This window comes from Pelodiscus sinensis, chromosome 1 (genome assembly GCF_052426305.1).
Source record: "Pelodiscus sinensis isolate ZL-2025 chromosome 1, ASM5242630v1, whole genome shotgun sequence".
Taxonomy (NCBI): domain Eukaryota; kingdom Metazoa; phylum Chordata; order Testudines; family Trionychidae; genus Pelodiscus; species Pelodiscus sinensis.
In genome coordinates, this window is record NC_143052.1 from 256,330,286 (window position 1) to 256,355,417 (window position 25,132).

Genomic DNA, 25,132 nt, shown 5'->3' on the forward strand with positions numbered 1-25,132 from the left:
ACCAACACTTCCTCTGCTTACTGGGTTCTTAGAAGACATTTAAGGGCAAATTAGAGCTAAATAACAGCACAGAACACCGAGAGCCAGGACTGGTGGCTGTAAACTGTGGGAAACTTGGCCATACCTATGAAAAGTGGACATCTGGCTAACTAAAATCATCTGGACTATGGATGTTGCTGGACCAGAGAGTGCCGGACTAGAAAGGTTCAACCTGTATTACCATACACAATGCACACAAAGAGTAATAATTCTTGTCAATCTACATTTGAATAAAATATTTCAAACGTTGCATGTAAAATATGTCTTAATCAGCCATGACAAATGGACATGGCAAAATTAAGATACATATATTCATAGAAACATTTTTAAAATGACTCCCAATTTGAATTTGTTTCATTTCTGTTACTGATTTTTCTGAAAATAAGAATTTAGATGCCATACATTTTAATATTGTTGCCTCAGCTTTTTAGTTATGTGTTGAACTTGTAACTTTCTACCTGCAACTTTTAAAATTAACAGAATGATATTCCACAAGACACCGTTTACATTAATAACATTCTACATCCTGGTTTCTCTTGTGGTCAGTAGTTATTTATTTTCCATTTGAAAGCTCAACAATGCCTTTGGAGTTGACATGAAAAGAACACAAGTTAATTAGTCTTTTCTCTTATTTGTATTGAAACAATTGTTACATTATCGTTTATGTTTTTGCCAAACAGGTTGTGGTTGGAGGGGAAGAACAAGCCTTGACGTAATTTTTTTTGTAGTGAGTGTTCTTTTGCTTCTTACCAAGTGGTTATTAACATTAACATAATTACTTCATTGATATATAGCCGTTTTAAAAGCCTGCAACAGTTAGATATACAAGCACGTTTCAGAAAGCCTCTGAAGGAGTGCACTCTGTTGCCAGTTTCTCACTCTACTGATGGTCTAGAGGGTATTATCAAGATCTATGTCCACAGCTACTGATACAGTGGTTCCTGAATGCCCTTGACTTTGTCCTTCCAGGTCACTGTGGGTCACTTGCAGCAGAGGAAAGAAGAGGGAAGGAATAGCAGTGGAGGAAATCCCAGATGAAGTCTGGTCAATGTGCTGTAAATAATTTTAAAAACTCTCGTTTGGATGTTGTGCAAGAGAGGGTAAGTTTTGTCTCCATTGTAGTTCTGCAGTGATATACACATTTGAATTGTTTTGGGTTGTGGGTAGCTTGGTTAATCCAACCTGCCCGAACTTGGAAACTGAATGGTGGTTTTCTTTTTTTCTAGTTGTGAGGAATTTGCTGATTACTGTGTTGATAAAATGGTTTGGTGGAGATACAGCGTGTTGAATTCATGGGAGCAGGTTAACATCTGATCATTCTCCGTGTTTCAGTCAGTTTTTCTCACTGGAGGGGTGAAGTGCTCAGGGTCCTTTAGGCCTCTTCCTGTGCTTTGGAACTATGTCCTTACTGGCAGGTGAAGGCCAAGAGTGAGAGAGCAGGTCCTTTGATGGTAGAAGCAATCATTGCTTTATTGTGTGACGGATGGATGCTAGATGTATTTAAAAAAAGCATCAGTAATACCTTTACATGTTTCTGAAGATCTCACCAACACATTATTAGTAATCTCCTGATTGTGGGAGTTCTTCATTAAGAATATGGCGAAGAAGCAGCTATGTCAATATTGACAGTAGTCCGATTTTCTTGTTGCTGGTAAATCTGGATTTAGACCAGGAGGTGGTACAGAAACTGCAGGCACTGGTTAATAATCTCCTCCTGGCTATAGATGAACATAATGGATCTGATTCTTCTGTATACTAGTATGTCACTCTAGCAGAGTAAATAGGCCCCAAAGTGAGTGTAAATGTCAATTTTCCATCTATTAAGTTCTGTTTAACACTAATAGTGAAATGAGAACCAGACCCACTGTGCCCGTGCTGATTTTATTGGATCTGTCCCTTGTCTTTGATGTGGTTGATCATGAGGCACTGATGACTGACAATGTCCTGACTGAGCAGAAATAGATGGAACTGCTTTGAAACAGCTTTGCTTCTTAATATGAGAGAAACCAGAGGGTGATTTTTCATCAATCCCAAAAACTCTCTCATGCTGGAAACGGCAGGGTTCTGCTGCATTGTACATCCATTTTTTTCAATGTGTGTGTTAGACCCTGAGGAAGGTTAGTAAAGAGATTGTGGGCGACAGTGTCTGCACCAGGTGAACGTCACCAGCTGTATATCTCCTTACAGCTGATTCCTTTGGAGCAGGGGAATGGATGACCCAGCAGATTGGGTCCTGAATGAGTACCAGCTGGTTGAGGCTCAATGTGACCAAAGCTGAGATAACATTTTTAGGATTGGGACTGCAACTGAAGAGTTGGATAGAATTATAGCAGCATGGCAAACTGACTGTGCAGCCATTGAGAATCAATTCACCACTGAGTGGTCTTGTTTGACCCAAAGTTACTACTATGTGCCCAGTACCAGCCCTGACAATATGATGTACTCCTGAAGAACACGTTTCCATCTGTTCCTGATAAATTGTGTGACTTTGTGGCAGGGATATGCTCCACTCTTGACTCTTTAAAGAGGAGCAAACTATTTTGAGACCTTCAAGTAAAACACTCAGAACACTCCACTTGATGGGACAATTTTAAGACCTTTCAGAAGCTGTAGCAGCTAGTCCAGAATGTGGCAGCCTAATTATTAAAGGCAATTTGCATCCTTTGGTGTAAGTAATTAGTTTTTTTCTGGACATTTGTAAGAAACAATTTCCCTCTGTTCTATTGAACGTTCTATTTTACACGACATTTCTTTTAATAAAAAATATTTAGGGATAATATTCAGAGAAATGTCATTATTTTTGTCTGTTTAAAAATAGAGACAATGGCTGAGACAATCTTAATTATATTGGTGTAAATCCAGAGTCATATCACTGAGATTGGCAGGCTACTCATTAGCATTTCTTCCTTGTGTTCCCTTTCTCCCCAAACTGAGGAGTTGGGAGGCATTTGCAACAGGCATCCCTCCCACTGATGTTTGTATTTTTCACACATTGCTCCTTAGTACATTTCTTTTTATCCCCTTGTCACTTCTTCAGATATCGTTTTCTAAAGTCACAAATCGTCCAACTGCAATCTTTCCAAATTCTAACTGTGACTAATCTCTTCCCCCACAGTTATTCCTAGGTACAATCGGGAATGGATTGGGTTCAGTGCCCTAAAATCCAGGTATTCTTTTCTCTTGTCCATCTGCCTGTGTCATCCTCCCATCATGGTTCCTGTTCACCTGAGCTGACCCCCGTTCTGCCCCCCCCCAGGCTTCTCCAGTGCCTTCTGCCAGCCTCTCAGTGTGCTACAGTTGCCGCAGGCACTCCCGATCAGCTGATTGGCAGGCAGCCCTGGGGCATCAAATAGTTGATCTGCAAGCACTCTGGGCTGGAAACCATTGTGCTAGGGGGTGCTCAGCACTTTTTCCTATGGGTGCTTGAGCCTAGACCACCCACAAAATTAGTGCCTATGTGCTAAAGTGCTAGTACCAGTATAATCAGTCCATGGGAGTGACTGCTCTGTTTGAATTTTTGCTGCCAGGCTCTCACAATGACCCATAGTCCATGCCCCCCCCACCCAATTTAAAATCCCCAGGGTGTTTTGGCAATGTCTGTTTTCTTGCTAGCCCACCTTTGCGAGCTCATAGGCATGGCTCTGTGGAAAATTCCAGTTAACTCTTGTGCTGCTGCGTGGTGCAGAAAAGAAGTCTTGATTGCAGAAGTTGCGCATGGCAGGGATGATCTTCAATGGTGGGCAAAGAGGAATGGGCTGCATCAATCCTACCAAAAGTCAAAGGAAGGCATACAAAATGTGGTGCTCTCTCCTAGAGCTGCTGTTATTATGTAGTGCTCTATGCCATACTGAGAGGGGATCCCACCATCTACCCATCATGGGCCAGGGACACCTCGAGGCATCCAGAAGATGGCACCCTGGACCTGCACACAAATGAGAAATGGATGAAACAAGTAGTCCTGTTGCACCTTAGATACTAGCAAAAATATATATGTGGTGTCATAAGCTTTCATGGGCAAAACCCACTTCCTCAGGTTTTGCCCACAAAAGTTCATGATACTACTGCATATATATATATATATATATATATATATTTGCTAGTCCCTAACATGCTACAGGGCTACTTGTTTTTTGTTGGTGGTGGTTTTTTAAAGTTACAGACTAACATGACTATTCCTCTGAGACTTGAGAAATGGATGAGGCAGGGATGTGTTGAAATAGTGTGTTATTTCAAAATCTGGCACTGTGTAGATGCACCAAATTTTGAAATGATTTATTTTTAAAGACGATCGAAATAAGATACACAAATTGCATAGCACAAATTGAGTATCTTATTTCGAGTTTAGGGTGCTGTTTAGACACACCCTTAGTGTTGTGAGAGCAAATTGTAATTGCTACGCTAAATGATGGGCCAATGTTTTTAAAAGTTAGGCATATAGTTTGTATCTGGTTTCCACCAAAATTGCATTAGTAGATTTCCATAATGCGTCATTTACATATATATTTATTCCATTTACATGCAGTTTTGTAAAAACTGTGTCTGTAGATTGCATATATATTTTGTAAGCCATTATGCAGTCTTCTTAATAATCAGGCACTGTGATTGATTTCTTGGTAAAAGAATAATAGACAATATAGGATTATCGCTACTTATAGATTGCAAGTGACTGTGAAACAGTTGGATATTTTTGCATATATACAAAGGTATATTATATTGCTTTGCATGGAGGAGTTCGTCAGAAACACTTTTGTTGCCAAGACTGAAGTACTTCTATTATTTAAACTTTTGCAGAGTAAAATCATAAGCAACCATTATTGACTCATAAATTAAATAGCAGACGATAGCATTATTTGTTCTTTTGCCAGTATAAACAGATTAGGGTCGTCATGCCTGCATACCAGATAAGTTTTTCTTTTACTTTTACAGTCCTTAGGCTGAACCACTTTACACTGTTTCCTGTGACATGGTTTTCTAGGTGCATAGGAAGCACCTGGTCAAAGAAAAACAGAAAACATTATTTGTGCATTACTAGAGAGTATCCTGGAGTGCTTCTAAAGAATTAAATATTGCAAAGGGAAATCAGAAATGCAGGAAATAAAACCTGACATTAGTATAGCCCACTGGTTACGGTCAGAGTGAAAGATTTACTGGAAGTTTTGGAGCTTGAGACTCCACCCTTAGCAAGTCCAGGAGTTTTGTTTAGAGACTCTGTTGAGTATCCAGAAATTCTGTTCTGTTACAAAGGTTTTCCAGTGGAAGCCATTCTTCAAGTGGAAACAGCTCCGCTCCCTCAAATGATGGAAAATGTAAGCAGAGCTCTTTAGAACATCCTTGTCAAATTAGTGATTTTTCTATTTCAATCTTTGTTGTGTGGCTTGGAAAATATCCTTCATAGTGGGATCAAACAAAAATATGCTTCAGCATTTAACCATCAGCTAACTTAAATGGTTTTACTATCAGACCATAAATTATCCTAAAACATACGGCAAAATAGCCATACTTACTTTATAAACTATTAGGCTAAGAATGATTACAAGTTATATTGTCTATATGTTACATAACAAAGATTAAACTTTGCAGGGAATGATAACAAAAAAACATTTAAAACAGTTAAAATGAGTTTTCTCAGAAGTTGCTAAATTTCCCTTCATCCCATTTTACATTCTGTACAGTCTATTTGAAGAGAAAGATGTCAATCCTCGATGGTGGGATCAATGTAGTTATTTTATTTTTATAGCTTGTCTTATTTTTTTTTAAAGTTCATGTGTTTCTCTCTGAAACTTTTAAATACAATGCTTTAAAAAATAGATAACCTGTTCAACAAATTGAACAGGAAATCTGCAGAAACATATCTCGTGCTCTTACATGATATGCATTCCATCTGGCAAATAACACTGCTTTGTTGTCTTTGAAAACAGGGAAAGACAGATATACACTTGATTAAATTAAATCAAATTTCAATTTATTGGCCTACAGAACTATTTCTAAAAGGTACCTTCAAGTAAATACTGTATTGCCTATAAACCACCTCCCCTGCACCTTGGTGGCGCGTGTGGTGACGGGATGGTAGGCAGAGGTTAGATTAACAAGGGAGAGGTAAGAAATAGGCAAGACTGGTAAAAGGATGACAGAGATGCATATTGTTTTCTCACAACCTGCCCTTTACTATGAGTCTAGTTATTCATTCTGAAAGAGAGAGAAGGGTAGTATCTCCCATATCCCCAAACAAAGTGCTTCCCTATGACCTCCTGTTCATCACTCTCCCAACCGCAGTGTCTCCATTTTTAACTTTGAAAATGATCTACTGGGGAGGGAGGGATTATTAACCAATACCTTTAGCAACACTGTTTATCAGAGATCTTTAAAGGTCATCAAGTCCAGTCCTCTATAGTCAGGGCTCGACAAATAGTGTAATCTACTCACCAGTGGCGAGTAGATTACACCCCGGAAGAGCCAGCGCAGAGCAATCTGTGCATGTGTAGAACGATCTGCGCATGCGCAGAGCGCAAAACCGCACGGCTGGCGAGCGGGGCTCGCCACAGCTCAGCAAGCCCTGTCTATAGTTATATCAGGACCAAGCACCATCTAGACCATCCCTAAGAGATGTCTGTCTAATCTGCTCTTAAAAACTTTGATGATGGAGATTCCATAACCTCCCTAGGCATCAGCTGCCACCATTAATACTACAGAACATGTTCCTTCCTGAACATTAAAAACAAAAACCTTGAGTGGAGTGACTTAATTTGAACTTGGACTGCCTGGGCTCACAATGGTTATGGTAACTGATGCTGGATTATGCCCAAATCCCCATGTCTGAACTTAACACTGGCAAATACATAGGTTGAATCATTTTGGTTCACTTCTAAAATAGGTTTTAGAATCATAAGAATGTTTTTAGACTTTATTGAATGTTTGTGAGTTGCTGCATGCATTAATCTCACTTATAACCTCTGTATCCCTTATTGTAAGGTAATATTTGAGCAGTTGTATTATTAGCTTCTGTTACTGTATAAATCACCAGACAGGAGGGAGACATTAACTAATGTGAAGTGCTCATCTCCAATAGAAGGTGCTACCATTCTGCCTAATAGAGAGACTATTGTGGGATGATAAAGAAGACAAAAGGTGTTTGTTTTGCCCTCCCCTTGCCATGAAGATGAATCACGCAAATTGAATTTGATGATTAGAGCACAAAGAAAGAGGGGGATAAAAACTCTGTAGCAAGAAGGAACTGTATGTATGTGCTGCTCAGACATACCTTGGACTCTGACACACAAGGTTTACTAGGCATAAGCAAGAGAGCCCTGGTATCATAGACTTGGTTAGTCCTAAAGGACAGTAAAACTTGCTTATTATAGAAGCTTTTTGAAACTTAAGCTTGTAACTCATTTGTATATATATATTTTTACTTGCTTTAGCTTTGTAAATAACTATCTAATTTCCTTTTGCTATTGTATAAATCTTAATATAGTTTACTATAAGATTGGCTACAAGCGTTATGTTTGATTTAGACCTAAGGTATAATTGACCTGGGGTAAGTGACTGGTCTCTTGGAAGGTGGAGTAACCTGAATAAGGTGGTGATCCTGGGTGTAAGGGACTACCTATTGCAAAGGCATGCTCAACTGTGTGGCAAAATAGATCAGAGTAACCAAGGGGATTGTCTGTAACTACAGGTTTAGGTCTAAGGAGTTTATACTTAATAATTGATTGGTGAAATCTAAGTACAGAACTCACAACGAATTTAAGGTTTGTGTCCTAGGTCCTAACAGTCTGCCCTGACATTGTTACTCATGCACGCGTGTCACCGCATGCAGCTTTATAGTGACAACGGAGTGTAAACATTTGCCCTAGATCAATATGCTCAGCATGGGAACAAGAGAGAATATGGAAATTAGGAAAAATCATCCTTTAAATGTGTGAGTCAAATGCAGACCTTTTAAACATGAGGCAAACTAAAGTTAATCTGAAAATTAATGGACATTTGACCCTTCAGCAGTAATACTTCCTTTGATGCTTGTGTTTGGTACCTAGATTTTATAGTGATGGGCATATTAGAAATATAAACAGTAGAGGGAGTAGGTGTACAGAAGTGCCAATGAGGGGAATCTATCTGTACAATTTACAAATTCCGGGTGATGTTTATGAAGTTGTTTTCATGAAATGCTGTATTTGTGAATGTGGAAAATTCAAACTTCATGACACAGGCCTAAATTTGTAATAGAAGAGTTGAAATAAAACACACAAAGATAAAGTTCCACTTCAAAATCTTTATCCAAATTTCTTAGGAATGCCCCTCTATAATTGTAACTGAAATCATTAGCCCTTGGTGGAATATGTTGGTTTTCATAAAGTCTTTGATCCAGAAAGGACATATGCATATGCCCAATTTACATATTCTGAGTAATCCAACTGATCTTTACTTAAAAAGTTATTATTTCAGTATGATTTTTATGTACCTCTTATAATGTTCCTCCACTATTACAGTAGTTTCATTTTGTTCTTGTCCATGAGAAAAAGAAACCATTTTTTGCTAATGACCATATATATTCAGAAGTATGTTGTATTTTTTCTCTTTTTTTCTGATTCCTGATTATTCACATATTTCCCAGCTGAAAATTATTTTGAATAAGAGTTATCACTTTGGAATCAGTTCTGGCTTCCTAACTGAATTTATCTCTGGAGTTAGGTGAGATTCACTTTTAGACCGTTTTGCATTAAATTCAATTAAAACTTGAAATATTTTTGATGAGTCAGATAGCGGGAGATTCTCAAACAGATTTGGGTCAATTTCAATTTTTTGTAAAAGGAAGGGAAAGCTTTACAAACCCCAGTACATTTTCCTTTTTTTTTTAATCGTAACAGACCTTTTTATATATATAAACATTTCCCTGCAGTTTTTGCAGTGAACATTATTGTAGCATTGTTCAAGATAATGAGAAAGTAAAACAATCATTTTTCTCAACAACAAACATTTCTGCATATTCTTTTTAGTTGGGCCACAATATGTTACATCTGGAAAAAGTATTAGGAATTATTCTGGCAATAAATTAATGCATTTAAGAAATCTCATGATGTGCTATCAATGTGGTTTATAGATTGAACAATAACAATGGGACAGAAGGGATATAGAGATGAGAGTGGACCACAAGCTAAATATGAGTCAGCAATGTGACACTATTGCAGAAAAAGCAAACATGATTCTGGGATGCATTAACAGGAGTTTATGAGCAAGACAGGAGAAGTAAATATTCTGCTATACTCAGCACTGATTAGGCCTCAATTCAAGTATTGTGTCTAGTTCTGGGCACCGTATTTCAAGAAAGATGTGGAGAAATTGGAGAAGGTCCAGAGACCTTCCAGAGAGCAACAAAAAGGTCTAGAAAACATGACCTATGATGGGAGACTGAAAGAACTGGGCTTGTTTAGTTTGGAAAGAAATGACTGAGAGGGGACATAATCGCAGTTTTCAAATATCTAAAAGGTTATTCCAAGGAGGAGGGAAAAAAATTGTTCTCCTTGGCCTCTGATGATAGGACAAGAAGCAATGGGCTTAAACTGCAGCAAGGGAGGTTTAGGTTGAACATTAGGAACAACTTCTTAACTGTCAGGGTGGTTAAACATTGGAATCAATTGCCTAGGGAGGTTGTAGAATCTCCATCTCTGGAGATACTTAAGAGCAGGTTAGATGGACATCTACTAGGGACAGGAGCAGCTTGAGGCGGGCTGCGGCAGCTGGCGCCCCAGGCAGAATACGCAATCGGCGCCCCCACCTACAGGGTCATCAATGGACTGATGTCATCATTGGGTGCCCCGGGTACCCTGTGACATCATCATCGGGCGCTCCGGGCGCCCCGTTGAAGGCAGCGCCCTAGGCAGCGGCCGAGTCCGCCTATAGTCACGGGCCGCCCCTGATTAGAGATGATCTAGACTACGGCTACTCAACTTTGGAAGACCCAGGGGCCATAATGATACTCACAGCACATGCCAAAGGCTGCAACTTAAGTGTGGTTGTGTGTGTGTATGTATATATGCAAATATATGCAAATAGATTCTTTCACACTGATGGGCATGCATATAAAGATTAAGCCTCAGTGCCAGACCCAAATGTGGCCAGTGGGAGCTGGTCAGCACCTCTCAGACTCTGCCTGCAAGGCTAAGCAGCCAGCACTTCCCACAATGCCCCGGCTCTCCCAGCATCTCCTCCCTGGGGACTAGAAATGCCAACACCCTGTACCCATTTGTTTCTGCCAGCCCGTTCGCTTGCGTCTTTCAATGTTCACCCCACCTGGGAGACACCTCAGTGAAGTGGCAAAATTTGCAAATGATACAAAACTGCTCAAGATAGTTAAGACCAAAGGAGACTGTGAAGAGCTTCAAAAAGATCTCACCAAACTAAGTGACTGGGCAACCAAATGGCAAATGAAATTTAATGTTGATAAATGTGAAGTAATGCACATTGGAAAAAATAATCCCAACTATACATACAATATGATGGGGACTAATTTAGCTACAGCTACTCAAGAGAGAGATCTTAGAGTCATTGTGGATAGTTCTCTGAAAACATCCACTCAGTGTGCAGCGGCAGTCAAAAAAGCAAATCATTAAAAAAGGGACAGCGAATAAGACAGAGAATATCTTGCACGAGGCATAAGTGATCGGTCAGCAAAGGCTTTCCTTGCCTACTGATCCCCATCTTGACTGCCGGTTCATGCCGACAAACAGCTAAGCCGCACAACGTGGCAGCCATTTTTATTCTAATGAAGTGGGGGATATTTAAATCCCTGCTTCATTGACTATGTCAGTATGTCTAATTTACATGCCTCTGGTGAATGGGAGCAGAATAGTATTTCCGCAAGAAGCACTGATTTCTTACAGTAGGAAGTCAGTGCTTTTGCGGAAATTCAAGTGGCTAGTGTAGACAGCTGGCAAGCTTTTCCGAAAAAGCGGATGATTTTCCAGAAAAACTGGCCAGTCTAGACACAACCCCAAACTCTGTGGTTAGATCACTGACCTGGGAGGTGGGAAATTCCTATTCATATCCCCACTCTGTCTGATTTAGAGCAGGGACTTAAACTCAACTGTTCCATGACCCAGGTGAATGCCCTTACTGTTGGGTTATTTTTACTTGCTTTCTGACACAATTAATACTGACCATTTATACACAGTAGAATTGTGTTAACAGTGGAGATTGAAAGACACCCACCCCAGAATACTTTTGCAGTGGCTTGTTTATCAGCTGAGGTAGATCCGGCATCAAGACCTGGCACTTGCTGCTCCTCATTTCTTTGTTTATTTGTGACTGGTTGGGCATATTATCTGTTGGTGCATGATTTCTGTCAGTAGCATTTTGAATGTCCTAAGGAAACAGAGCCAGTGTCATCACTATTTATGTTTAGATGTTTCCTATTTCTCTTGCCTGTCTGACTTGCAAGTGTCATTACAGTGCAAAATCTCAGTGTGCATGGTAACCTTGGCAGGGAGGGAGGGTTCACTTTGAAATCTAGCCTTTTCTTCCACTTTCAAGGGGAGAGGAGGAAGCAACTACATGGCAGTTTAATGCCTGGCATATTGTTAGTCACTGCTTCAGGGTGAATTATCTATACTTCAGGCGAGTTGTGTTGTGATGCTAAATATAGATCCTATCAATGTAACAAGGCTTTTATTTTATCAAGTTCTTTGCTATTTACCTTGACATTTCTGGTAACCCATCTAGCTGTACATAAGTAGGAGCTTGATATATCACAAAGAATTGCCAAAATCAACCACTTGTGAATTGTATTGTCTGTTAACTCCCACGGAATCTTGAAACTCTAGTTTACAAGGTGTTGTTTATATTGCTACTTGGCTAGCTTGGGCAACAGCTCATATTTAAAAAAAATATTGAATGGTAGTCCATTAATAAGAGGTATTTCTCCCCATTTGTTTCTAAATGTCCTTTGGTCAATGAGGTATTTCATGTGATTTCAGTGATTCTTTTGTGTTCTTTCCAATATTTATAGCTGAATTTACATTTGGATTGTTTTTCTGTAATGGCAGCATTCATGTCATGCCAGAATAGGACTTCTTAATACTCCCTAATGTTAATACAATGTTCTGTGTACATAATCCATCCTATGCAGTAGGGTTTTTTTTTATCGCTGTCATCTCAATATCTTCTTAGGCGTGAAGGTGCCTGAGTTTTTTTCTGCCAGCCATCTAAAGGTAATGTTGTTACTATTTTAGTGTTTCTTATTTGAAGTTTTCAGTTTGTTTTAGAAATAATAGTGTTGTCAACTTTTGGGGGCTTATTGCGAATCGTGTTATCTGGTGTTTTTCTTCAAGCCTCAGTTTCTGGAGTCAGGTTATTTTTCATTAGAATTTCTTTCCTTCCGTCTAGCCCAGAGGGTTGTTGGGAGGAAAACAACCCTTAAAAATCTGACACAAGTTTTATCCTAAATAGTTTTAAAAAAAGTCAAATAAAAAGAGCCTAAAATATATTATTTTTAAAAATCTTGTGTTTTTTTCCCTTGATCTTTGATTTTTTAGCACATGCAATTGACAATACTGTGGGGACTACCTGAGTCATATTAACTTCAAATTAATATTTCTGAAGTCCTTGCTTTCACTATGTACTAGGGCTCTTAAAATCACATTTGCTATAGGAAGCTTCTTAACAGGCCTTAAATTTCCAGTTTGATTATTATCTTCTGAAGTGAATATTGTGATTTTAACAGTGATTTCTGTATTATGGCTTTCAGTCACTTCTGGTCTACTTTTTTAGTTCTGCCCATAAACCTATCCATTAAACTGATCACTAACAACAATAATTGTCATCATTTCCTTTTTAAGTCTACATATGGCAGTAGTGGGGGGTGTTCAGTGCTTTGGAACCATATGTCAGTCAGTGGTCACCTGCAAGGACAATCCCTGCTTGCCGAACATTCCCATGCTAGTCTGAACAGTTGTCAAGAATATTCTGAGTGGAGAACCTATACAAAAATATGGCTAGGAATACCTGTAAGGTTTCATTGTTTGGCATTTTTTAAATAAAATTATATTACTAAATGGTTGCAGAAAATGCCTACTTCCCAGGAGTGTTTTGAGGCCATCTCATTCATGTCTTTGGATAGGAGACACAATAGAAATGAAAAGCATTCCCTACCCCTGATTATCAGAAAAGGAGAGTACAACTATGTGACCTGCTCATTTTACTTGAATGTGGTAAAAAATGTGCAGCATATTCTTTTGTAACTAGCATGGGTGAGCCGCATTATAGAAGCATTTTTGGTGGATGACTATTGTGTAGCCCCTTAGGGTATACAGTAAATTAGCTTAAAGGTCAAAGCTATAACTTCAGGTTGAAAGCCATGGGTGTATATAAATCATATAGCTACTGTAGAAGCTGAAGATTCTCTTGCCTAAAACTGACTCTTGACACAGCACATATACTCCTTTGAAAATGAATTGCTCTTCTGAATAATCACTCCATGCATAATCATTCTTTTGTACATAGTCATGAAGAAACGTTAATTAGGAGGAGAATCGAATGCAAATGTCAAACCCTTTTTCAAGATCCATTTTTAGGCTTCACAGTAAAAGAAAGTGCCTAAGATAATCACTAAGTGAATGGGCAAGGGAGTGGTGTATGTGTGTTTCATATACATTGATTTGAACCCACCGAGTTGTGCAATGGCAGACCAGTCACAGGACATTCCAGTCACTGTTAATCTCATGTTCTCTCTCCCTTCCCTTCCTATTGTTTGTTATAACCCCTAGTATCTTGTTGTACATTGTGTAGCACAAAAGGACACTTCATCCTGTCTGGGACTTTTGGGCACTATTAATAACAATGAAGTAATTAGGACATTCCAAAAGTTTATTGTTGTTTATGTTTTTTAAAGAAGAGGATAATTGCTTCTCAGCTCATAGCACCCCACACAACTGGGGCAAATGCTGCTCCATCTCTGAAGCATAAGGCGTGTGTGTGAGAGAGAGAGAGAAAGAAGGGAATTGTCCTCCATATTTCCAGAGCATTTGCACACTGCCCATTAGAGCTACTCAGGCTGGGCACTAGCATCAAGATTTTTGCCTTTAGGAACAGTGTCTTTGTGCATAAGTTGAAATATGAACCTTGTGTAGGAACTTGGACTTAATGACACAGAAGGCATGGTCTCGGCCAGGGCAATTAGGTAAATATGTGCCAAATTATTCTTTTAAACTGGAGTCTAAAATCTTATTTTGTACCTTGACTTGAACAACAAAACAGGCTGAATTTAGAAATATTCTCATTACAGTAATTCTCCAGTAAAAGAACCATAAGATCATAAGGACCAGAATCTGCCAGTGGGGCCGCATGCTCAAAAGAGCTGTTTATGTAGCTAAAGAAAGTGGCCAGACTTCTTAGAACAGTTTTCCCAAGAGTCCTGTGCAAGTCCTTTAGATTCCTGAGTGAGAGCTAAGCACTCTTGAAACTCTAGTTTCTAAGATTGTAGTACAGGTTCGACCTCTATAGTCTTGACTTCTGTAGTCCAGCAACATCTGTGGTCCAGCATCCCTGCTCCCAGGCTGGCAACCCTGTGCTTAGCAACTCTTCCTCCACTCTCTCAGAGTTTCCAGAGCACCACAAATAGCTCATTTGTGGTGCTCAAGCTCAGAGAGGGAGGGAGAAGAGCAGGAACCGGAGCAGTGGAGGGACGCTCTGCAGAAGAAGCAAGTTGGCTGCGTAGCACACAGCCTTGTGGCCGACGGGGGATGCTGAGAGCACAGCCCAGTGGTGGTGGTGCAGTGGTGCTCAGTACTCTCCCGCAGGGCTGTGTTTCTGGTCCCTCGCCTCATGGCTCGGCAGCCCTCTTCCCCTGAGCATTCCCCAGTCCCCACCTGGTCAATGGTGGCCCCTCTGCTGCTGCAATAATGGAGCCTGACAGCCAATGGCAGCAGAGGGGCTGGCACTGACATCCTCTGCTCTGGCAAATTCCCTGGTTCACGACCAGTCAGGTCCCGAGGTTGCCAGACCAGGAAGGTACAACCTCAGACTGTTCAGCTATACTTAGGCTAACCACAATTAAACTGCTCCTTAGTAGTAGAAAATAAAATGGGGCTGAATCTGACAAAAGGCAGCAAGACACAAAATATCCCATTACCACTCCAGTGCTGTTTCAATTCCATTCTTATTGATGTAGGCTAAATATAATCATCTGCCAGTAGCAGCACATGTGTTTAATACTAATATATATATATGAAATTTGCGCCCTCTTCTGGAAAAATCAGTTAGAACATCTAACTAAGTAATAGTATGTCTACACTACAAAGTTAGTTCGAACTAACGGACGGTTAGTTCGAACTAATTTTCATAGGCGCTACATTAGCGCTCCACTAGTTCAAATTTAATTCGAACTAGTGGAGCACTTAGTTCGAACTAGGAAAACCTCATTTTACGAGGATTAAGCCTAGTTCGAACTAGCTAGTTCGAATTAAGGGCTGTGTAGACCCTTAATTCGAACTAGTGGGAGGCTAGCCCTCCCCAGGTTTCCCTGGTGGCCACTCTGGCCAACACCAGGGAAACTCGTCTGCCCTCCTCCCGGCCCCGGACCCCTTAAAGGGGCACGAGCTGGCTACGGTGCCCGTGCCAGGTGCAAGCCTGCCAGCACCCAGCCAGCAGACCCTGCACCTGGCACGGATCGAGCCACCCACCCGATGCCCCCCAGCCCTCCCTCTCTTCCCGGGACCAGGCTGGTGGCTCCCGGGAGCTTGCCCGGGACCACAAGAGGCGGGCTCCCGCCTGGGCTAGTGCGAACAGCGTGGACCTCGTCCACGACTTCCGCACTAGGCACAGGAAAGTGGCCGTCTAGGGCAGGAGAGCTGCCAGCCTGGCCACCCAGGAGCAGGTGTGCATGAAAATCAAGGTGGTCCACTGAGACCCCTGAGCCCTGAGCTTACAATGGCCATCCTGGGTCAGACCAAAGGTCCATCTAGCCCAGTAGCCTGTCTGCCGACAGCGGCCACCACTAGGGACCCTGGAGGGGATGGACCGAAGACAGTGACCAAGCCATTTGTCTCATGCCATCCCTCTCCAGCCTTCCACAAACCTTGGGCAGGGACACCACTCCTACCCCCTGGCTAATAGCACTCCATGGACCCAACCTCCATGACTTGATCTCACTTCCCTTTAAACTCTGTTCTAGTTCTAGCCTTCACAGCCTCCTGCAGCAAGGAGTTCCACAGGTTGACTCTTTGCTTTGTGAAGAACTTTCTGTTACTAGTTTGACGCCTGCTACCCATTCCTTTCCTTTGGTGTCCTCTAGTCCTTCTTTATGGGAACTAATGAAGAACTCTTCTGTATGCACTCTCTCCACCCAACTCCTGCTTTTAGAGACCTCTATCCTGTCCCCCCTCCGTCTCCTCTTTTTTAAGCTGAAAAGTCCCAGTCTCTTTAGCCTCTCTTCATATGGGACCTGTTCCCAACCCCTGATCATTTTAGTTGCCCTCCCCTCTCCCAGCCTCTCTCTTCCCCTCTCCCACCTCCTTTTCCCAGTCTCCCCCAGTTTTGTTCAATAAAGACAGATTCCATTTTTGAACACAATTGTCCTTTATTTTGTACATCAAGAAGAGGGGCTAGGGAAGGGTAAGTGGAAGGAGGTGAGGGAGGAATGGGGTACGAGCCCCCGATGGGGAGGACTGGGCTGGCTCTGTGGGCTTCTGGGGGTGGAAGCTCTCCTGCAGCCCCCCAATTGCTCCCTCTCCCCAGATGGAAGCCTGCGGCAAGTGCAGCTGGTCTGATGGTCGAGTGCTGTGATGTGCCCAGTGTGGGTACTCCGGGCAATCCAAGCCAGGACTGCTTTGCAAGCGGGGCACCCCTGAGAACTTTCTGTCCGGGGTGGGGGTCGGGACCCTTTAAGCACAGCCCTCAGCTAGCCTGAGACAGCATCTCCACGCTCTAAGTCCTCCTCTGATGCCCTGCCGGCACTGCTTCCGGCCATCCTTAAGCCTGGTTCAGGGTCCACTTAATGTGGACATGCTAGTTTGAATTAGCAAAACGCTAATTCGAAATAGTTTTTTAGTCTGGATCCGTTAGTTCGAATTAGCTTAGTTCGAATTAACTAATTCGAACTAAGTTAGTTCGAATTAACGTTGTAGTGTAGACATACCCTAACTGCTTTTCTTCCTTTCTATGGCTGGATAATACTTGGGCAAGGGAGAGCAAGTGAATGAGATGATGTCTGTGTAGTTCAATGGGCAGGGCACCCATGTCTGAAACTCTGGGTCCAGTCCCCCCTATTCTAACCTCTCTTTCACTGTTTAGCCAGAGTGCAACAGCTTCAACAGGAAGACTGAGAGAGGCCATTGTGAAACTATCCTGTGGTTCAGTGGTTAGAGCACTTTTGTGCGAGGTGGGATACCGCTGTTCAATCTTCTCCTCCCCTCAGACAGAGAATGGGTGCAGGATTGAGCCTGGCTTTCTCACACCCCAAATAAGTATGTTAACAGGGCTAAAAATGATTGTGTGGGTGACAAGAGCAGTAGCAATGGTCTCTGGTCTGAGGCTCAGGTGGGAGCTAGGCATGTGGACGCCTAGAGTGAGTCATCAATATGCTTTCCCAGAATTAGGAAAATAGATATCTTGGGAACGTTTACTTTACAAGTGAATTTAGGTGTCACAGAGTTTGGCAAGAGTTTTGTGGAATGCAGTGGAGCCAAATCTGGGAATAAGAAACTTAAACCTGAGACTCTGACACCTAGGTACCTTTGTGGATCCCACCCCAACTTCATTTCCTGCATTCTGAAGTTTTATGATTACTAGCATTTTGTGAGCCCAAATCTGAGGAGTCAGCTGCTAATGAGGTTTGAAATGTGTCTAGGGCTCAATACATGTGGGCCTGGAGGGAATCATCTAAGGGAGAATTAATACACAAGGAAGAAAAAAGAACCATCACCTGCTGAGAGAGCAAGTGACCTAAAGTACTTGAATATCATCTCACTTCTGTTCAGTGGCATAATTCAGTTGGCTTCCACATAGTTCTGAGCTTGTAATCAGAGTTCATATACAATGCTCAGTGTAGAACTCCTTGTCAGAGGATGTTGTGAAGATCAGAACTTTAATAGGCTTCAAAAAAGAGCTAGATAAATTCATGGAGGTTATGTCAACCAATGGCTATTACCCAGGATGGGTGGGAATGGTGTCCCTAGCCTCTGGTTGTCAGAGGCTGGAAATGAGTGACTCTAGAGGAACCACTTGAAGATTACCTGTTTCTTTTCCCTCCCTCTGGGGCCTCTGGCACTGGTCACTATAGGCAGATAGGATACTGGGCTAGAGGGACTTTTGCTCTAACCCAGTATGGCCATTCTTATGTTCTTATGACAAGCAAGTAAAAAGGCACTGGTTTATTCAGTCATTCAGGTCTGAGCTACATGTGCGACCATTATCCTTCCCAATTGAAATGTGGACATACCACAAGTGGCTGAGGTGTTTACACCTCTGGTGCATGCATCACAGGTTTCAGATTTAATGTCATGCATAGTTCCTTGCTCCAAATGCCCAAGTACAGACACTCCCCAAGTTACAAACGTACAGCTTACGAACTTCTGCACCTATGAACAAAAGCTCATCTTGTAGCCTAGTGAAGCAGGCAAGAGACACATGTGGTGGCGAATGGTGCGAATGTGGGACAAGGACTCCGGAGGACCAAAGTCTGGCTGCACAGCCAGTGACTGGAAAGAAGCAGCTTTTCCTATAACTGAATTTTTTCCAGATTATAGCAACCACACACTAACTCTTTTTGGCGTTGATTGCACTGAATCATGCAAGGAAGCAATCACATGCTTTGGAAGAATCCAGCAGTTGTGTGACTTATTCAGTAGCAGTCTTCGAAAGTGGGACATTCCGAAGCAGTATCTGCCTGTTTCCCTTCACAGCATATCGAAAACAAAATGGTCAGCAAGAAATGATGGTATTAAACCAGCATTTGGACTCTATGAAAAAGGCTTTAAGTGAGCTTGAATCTCTTACTCTCATAGCTCAGGCTAGCACTGAATTTAAGTCAATTCAGAAGTATACATCCAAATTTGAATGCACTTTAATGTCATCCATGTGGATCTCTGAAACTAATCTTGTAATTGAAGCATGCAGTGCTACCCTAAATGTTGAGAGGGATAACATTGAATGGCTTCTTGAAGATATTCAAAAGATTCGTGATCAGTGGGACGCAATCCTTTCTGTGTCCAAGTTAGTAGCACAGAGTATTGACATTTCATCTGAGTTTTTCATCAATCACTGCCCAACATCTCAATCTGAAGCAGAAGAACACTATTGAGTCAATTTTTTTTGTTATTATTGACTCCATCAGATCTGGACTTACACTTCACAGCAACAAATTTGTACCCTTTTTGGATTCCTTTCGGATTTCAAAGAACTAAGTGATGAAAATCTATATTCAGTGTCTGAACAGTTTCAAGAAAGGTACAACAACGAAATTTCAAGAGATCTCTATGACAAGATTGTCTTCCTGAAAGCATTCCTAAAATGAAGAGTTTTCCTTGCAGTAGAAACTCACAATTAAAGTTAGATTTTTAATATACGTGCTATTAGTATAATGACTTAATTGTTGCTAAATAAATGTCTTAAGTGTTCATTTTAATTTCATATTCTTTTGGTTTTAGTATGACCCTGTGGATGAGAAGTTAGATACATTGGGGAGCCTGGGACTTGGGCTGGGCTGGGGCGTCTAAACTCAAAGTGGCCCAGGTCTCTGTCATTCTCTGAGACATCCTGCTAAAGAGGATTTATTTCCCCCATGAAAGTGTGCCTCTTGTCAATGGAAAGTGTGGCTGCACCCCTGTAGAAAGCATGTGCTTGACAATGTGGGAAGCCTAAAATAGTTTAATTAGTAAAGCTAACCAAACAGGCTTTTATCTTACGCTGGGAAATCTGTCATGCACCAGCAGGCCACTGATTCTTGCTACAGCCACCTGATGAATTTCTCATTCACATGCTTCAGAATAAAGAATATGAACTTCCAAACTATGTCATTAAAAATGCTACGAGCTGGCAGAAAGAAAGAGGCAGACATGGAGACAATGATACCAAACAAGTACAACAGGAACAATTAACTTCACAAAACAGATCTTGCTTATTATTACTAGAAAAATTTCTGTTTATACTGAAACTAAATTGACTGCAGTGCACTGATTATTTCAGTGACCTATTTTCAGACCAGTAGTTGAAAGTTGGGCCAGCATGTAAGTGACAGTGTTAATATTTAGTGTTGGCCTATAAGAGTTGAAAACAGTAATTTGGCACCTCTGCTTTTTCAAATGCAGTAAGTTATTTGTTGACATTCTTGGTTTGCCAACATTCAGCATTTGAGTGATCGAAAGTCAACAAGTAGACAAGTAGCACAAGGGAAAACAAAATACATTATAAAAACCTATACTGAGATCACAACAGCTTTGAGGACTAATTACTTCCTTTGATTTTTTTTAATTGAATAAATAAAGATACTAACTAAGGAACACATGATTATAATTCTGACAAGGTCAATTTTAAGATCAGAAGTTTATACTACAGCCAGACACTGTCAAATTCCCCCATCTTGCATACAAATCACGGGACTTAGAAGATGTAATCATTGATTCTTAATGTAGCATACGTAGACCATGAGGTGTCTACAGTGTTGTCCCATGTGGCTGTTATGCACCTATTAAAGTATGATACTGTTGTTATTGAGACAGAAATAACATTGCTTCTTGCTGCAACAGTAGAGTCTATAATACTGAAAGGGTTAAATCCTTATTTACTGATGATTATTTTTTTTAACATTTTTATAGATGAAACTGTCAACACTCTTTGATCAGAACTGCTAAGAATATCCATCTATTTGCCTGACATTGCTTTACTGAAAGAGGCCCTGCCTGACATATTTGAGCCTGTTTAGTGAAATAAATCAGTGATGTGGCTACACATGCTACAGTTACACCTCCCAATTGCCAGAGCGGCGAGGAGTCCTGTGGCACCTTATAGACTAACTGAAGTGTAGGAGCATAAGCTTTCGTGGGCAAAGATCCACTTCGTCAGATGCAACAGGTAGATGTACCCTTAGAATTGTGTTCTGCCACTCTCATTCACATCATATAATTCAAGGATGGTCAAGAGGCTGTCAGTGGGTCTGATCCAGCCTGCCAAGCCACAGGATCCGGCCCGTGGCTACCTGCTAGGACCCTTAAGCACAGTGCAGCTGTTGTTGCTTTAAATATGGCTGGTCTATGCTGGGAGTGAGGATGGAGACTTTGAGCTTTGTCCCATCCCCCAGCAAAATCTCTCAGCTTCCACTGGCCAGTTTCCATCCAATAGGAGCTGAGATTTTACTGGAGGCAGGGCAGCCAATGAAACCTTTTCCCTCCCTCCCTTCTGTCCCCTCTTCCTTCCCCCGTCGAGAGAAGAGACACATGGAGCACCTTGCGACTGTAGCCTTCAGGTTCCTGTGGGGCTGCTGGCTGGGAGCTGCTTAGGTAAGCGTCTCCCAGCCAGAGCCTGCCTGACACCCCACCCTCTCTCCCCCCAACTACCTGCCCAAGGCCCAGAGGCTTAGCGAGGGTGTTATATACCCAGGGGAAAGGCACCCCCCCACCGCACAGCTGAGCTTGAACCTGAGAGGAGGGGGTGAGCTTGTACCGCATCTTCCCCTGCCCCTGCACACACTAACCCGCCGGCGGGGATGGAGGAGGGTTGGGTTAGGGGTGAAGAGGAGGCTCCAGCCAGCGGTGGCAGACAGAGGAGGAGCAGGTGAGCTGAGGAATGATGGGGGAGTGGAGGGAGACTAAATTGGTGCCACCCTAGCATGGCGCCTGGGGGCAACTGTCCCCCCTTTGCTCCTCGCTATGCCACTGCCCAGGCCACCACCCAAATCCTCTGCACCCCTTTTCCCCAGGTTACAACTCCCTCCCAGACCCTGCTCCTCCTTCTATACCCCTTCCCCAGGCCAGAATTCTCTCCTGCACCCATACCCGCTTCTGGACTCTGCACTCCAAACCTCTGCCCCAGATCACAACCCCCTCCTTCACCCAAACTCCCTCGGACACCACACACAGCCCTGTAACCCAGTCCCCTACCCTAAGCTCTCTTCTGAACCCAACCTTGTCTCAGACCCAACACCTCTTTGGTAGAAATGTGGCCCTTGACCACTTGCCAAAATCTTGGAGTGGCCCCCCCTTTAAAAAGTATTGCCCACCCCGATGTAATACCTTATTCTAGAAAGAGTGCTATTGAACTCAATGGGACTGTTTGCAGGGTTAGGTTTTATTCAGCCTGAATAAGGATGGCAAGATATGGTCATTACTAATTTTGGCACAAAGGTATTCCACAGTACTACTCACATGTCTGCACTTCAGGGCTAGATAAGTTTTAGTGCATCAATCATTCCTTCAGGACAAGCAGAATTTTTGTGTACATCTGTGTTTGTTCTATCACAGATGTTATCTATTCTGGGCATACATATACATTCTGCAAAACCACATGCTTTTCACATATCTTCCTTGTCCCATGCAGACAGCACAGGGAGCATGGAAAATCCTTTTATTCTTTAAGGCAGAAATCCTGCAGATTGTATTTCAGTGCTGAGGAGCATGGGTCTTTTCTCCCCCTTCTTCTCCCATGCTGTCTGGGTCAAAGAATGTGTTTTACTGTGTATTTGTAAGATGCCAAATCTACCATGCCCTATGATATTTGATAGTAATGAACAGTGTGCATCCAATGGTTGAATTTGACTCAGTTGCAACTCACTGAGTATGTTTACTGTGGCCTCTCTTCCATCTGGTGTAACTCTCTCTCAGGGGTGGGCAATAATTTTTGATGGGGGAGGACACTCCAAAATTTTGGTAAGTGATCTGGGCTGCACTTTTCTATGGAGGGGGTACAGGATCTGGGATGGAGGTTGGTTGGAGAAGGGAGCTCGGGATAGGAGACTGGGTTGCAGGAAGGAGTGTGGTGTTTGAGAGGGAGTTTGGGTGAAGGAGCGTGTTTGCAAGACGGAAAGCTTCCCCCTCACCTAACTGGTGCAGTGAGGCAGATGGAGTAGCCAGCCACTCTGAGCCCTGGGGTTGCTCCCTCCAGAGGGGCCAATAGGCAGGTTGTGGGTGGCTCATATGAGTTATTCTCATTTATGCAGCAAGTCAAATGAAGTTACTGGATGATGCACCATCTAGCCTAGACAGTGTTCTTTTTAAATTAAAGCCAAGTTACTTTATTGTGCTTTATAAACATTCGCAAAGTAAGCCTCACAGCATCTCTGTGAGGTTGGTAGGTACGCAGTTGGGTGGAAGTATCCCCAGCAGCTAGTTTCATATAAGCAGACAAGAAGGAAGTGTAGGAAGAAGAGTTGGGATCCTGAAGGAAGGTAGAGGTAGATTGGACTGTTTGTTTCTAGTACGGTTGTCTTCCCTATAAGAAAGTGGGAAAGCTGGCTATGGCTGGGGTTGCCAGATGGTTTCAACAAAAATATCAGACACACTTGACATTACATCACAATCTACATTACATCTTATTTAGAAAATACCAGACATTTATATTTTCTCAATTTGTTTCCCAAACAGAAAACTCAAATACTGGACTGTCCGGTTCAAAACCGGACACCTGGAAACCCTAGCTATGGCCTGTAAATAACACTGAAAGCTGTAGTGTAGTTTTCCACCTGCAGTGCATTATGCGTTAATCCCTTTCCTAAATTGTGCTGAACTTTCTGTCACTCCACTTTTGCAAAACAGGCCTTAACCAGGGTGTGCTTTAATAAGTATGGGATCTGAGGGATAGCTCAGTGGTTTGAGCATTGGCCTAATAAACCCAGTGTTATGAGCTCAATCCTTGAGGAGGCCAGTTAGGGATTTGGGGCAAAAATTTGTCAGGGATGGTACATGGTCCTGCTGTGAAGGCAGGGGACTGGACTTGATGACCCTTCTGGTTCTAGGAGATAGGCAATCTCCATTTGTTAACTAAATGACTGTGTCTTGACAGAAGTTTGTTATTTATCCACAACACAGAGACCAGCTTTCCAACCAACCTGGTACCTTCCAATAATACAAAACAAGCTGAGACAGAAATCATTCTCTTTCATATTTGTAGAATAATGGCCCATATGATGAAGAATAGAAAACTCTAGTTGCAATCTATTTACATTCATTCAGTCAAACAAGAAAATCACTGAACAATTAATTGTTGGTAATCAGACTAAAATCTAGTGTATAAACATATTTGAGAACAGAGTCTAAAATTCTTGCTAAAAACAGTGTACTTCAAATAAGCCCATTTCTAAACTGTTTATTTACTCTTTCAATACAGGATCCTGTTTCTCTAGAAATAAATGGCAAGATATGGAGTAAGGGTTGGAAATGTTTGTGTTGGTTTTTTTTCTTTGAACTACTTTTCCTTCTTGAAAAATAATCTTATCTGGTTGTACATTCCCACTTTTAATGCACATTTTATTCATTACATACAGAAAGAACATAATGCTTTTTGTAAAATAATACTTACTTTAAATAGGGATATCTCACTTTACTTAATATTGTGTTCTCTTCTTACAGTTGACAAAGTTATTCATCTCTGTGAATAACTTGGATGGAATTCTTGAAAAACTGGTTGTGTCTTACGTTTTGTAGCTGTTCCAAAACACCTTTGTCAAAAAATTCTGTCTCACCAATATGGGAAAATCTTTTATATTTATGATGTTTTGTTGCCTGTCTGGGCTTACATCCATGGGCTATGTCCAGAAGTGAGATGCATAAAGCAACATCCTCTGTAACAGTGGCAATAGGTGCAGAAAGTTGCAATGCAGCTAACAAACCATGTGTATCAAAGCACAAACAAGTTTAAGGGGGTTTACACTGGGAAAGAGAGAGAAGAAGAGTGACTGGTGAAAGAGATTTACCTTCAAGAAAAAGGGACTATCAATCACACATAACCAATGAGGGCACATTCAAAGCTGATTTAATGAGACATCATGCATTGCAAGAGGTGGTCTAACATTCAGTTACTTCTGTCTGCATTAGAAGACTCTACAGAGTGACAATGGACTCATTTACAGAGTGAAGAAAACCTATTTTATTTTAATGGATAGATTTAACTCCTATTA

At 41.7% G+C, this 25,132-nt stretch overlaps 1 protein-coding gene and 1 long non-coding RNA gene across 3 annotated transcripts in view; one reads left to right on the top strand and one right to left on the bottom strand.

The window, feature by feature from the left end:
- Positions 1–25,132, bottom strand: part of CLDN10 (claudin 10) — an 82,774-nt gene that overhangs the window by 32,284 nt on the left and 25,358 nt on the right. The gene's annotated exons all lie outside the window — the stretch shown is intronic.
- The window catches only part of LOC112546609 (uncharacterized), a 79,082-nt gene that overhangs the window by 2,434 nt on the left and 51,516 nt on the right, over positions 1–25,132 (top strand). The window contains exon 2 of one of the 2 annotated variants that reach the window (XR_012900575.2): positions 720–1,139. This is a non-coding gene — a long non-coding RNA (uncharacterized LOC112546609). Of the gene's footprint in view, positions 1–5; positions 1,140–25,132 lie in introns of those variants that run through there. The other variant, XR_012900574.2, reaches the window with a different exon arrangement.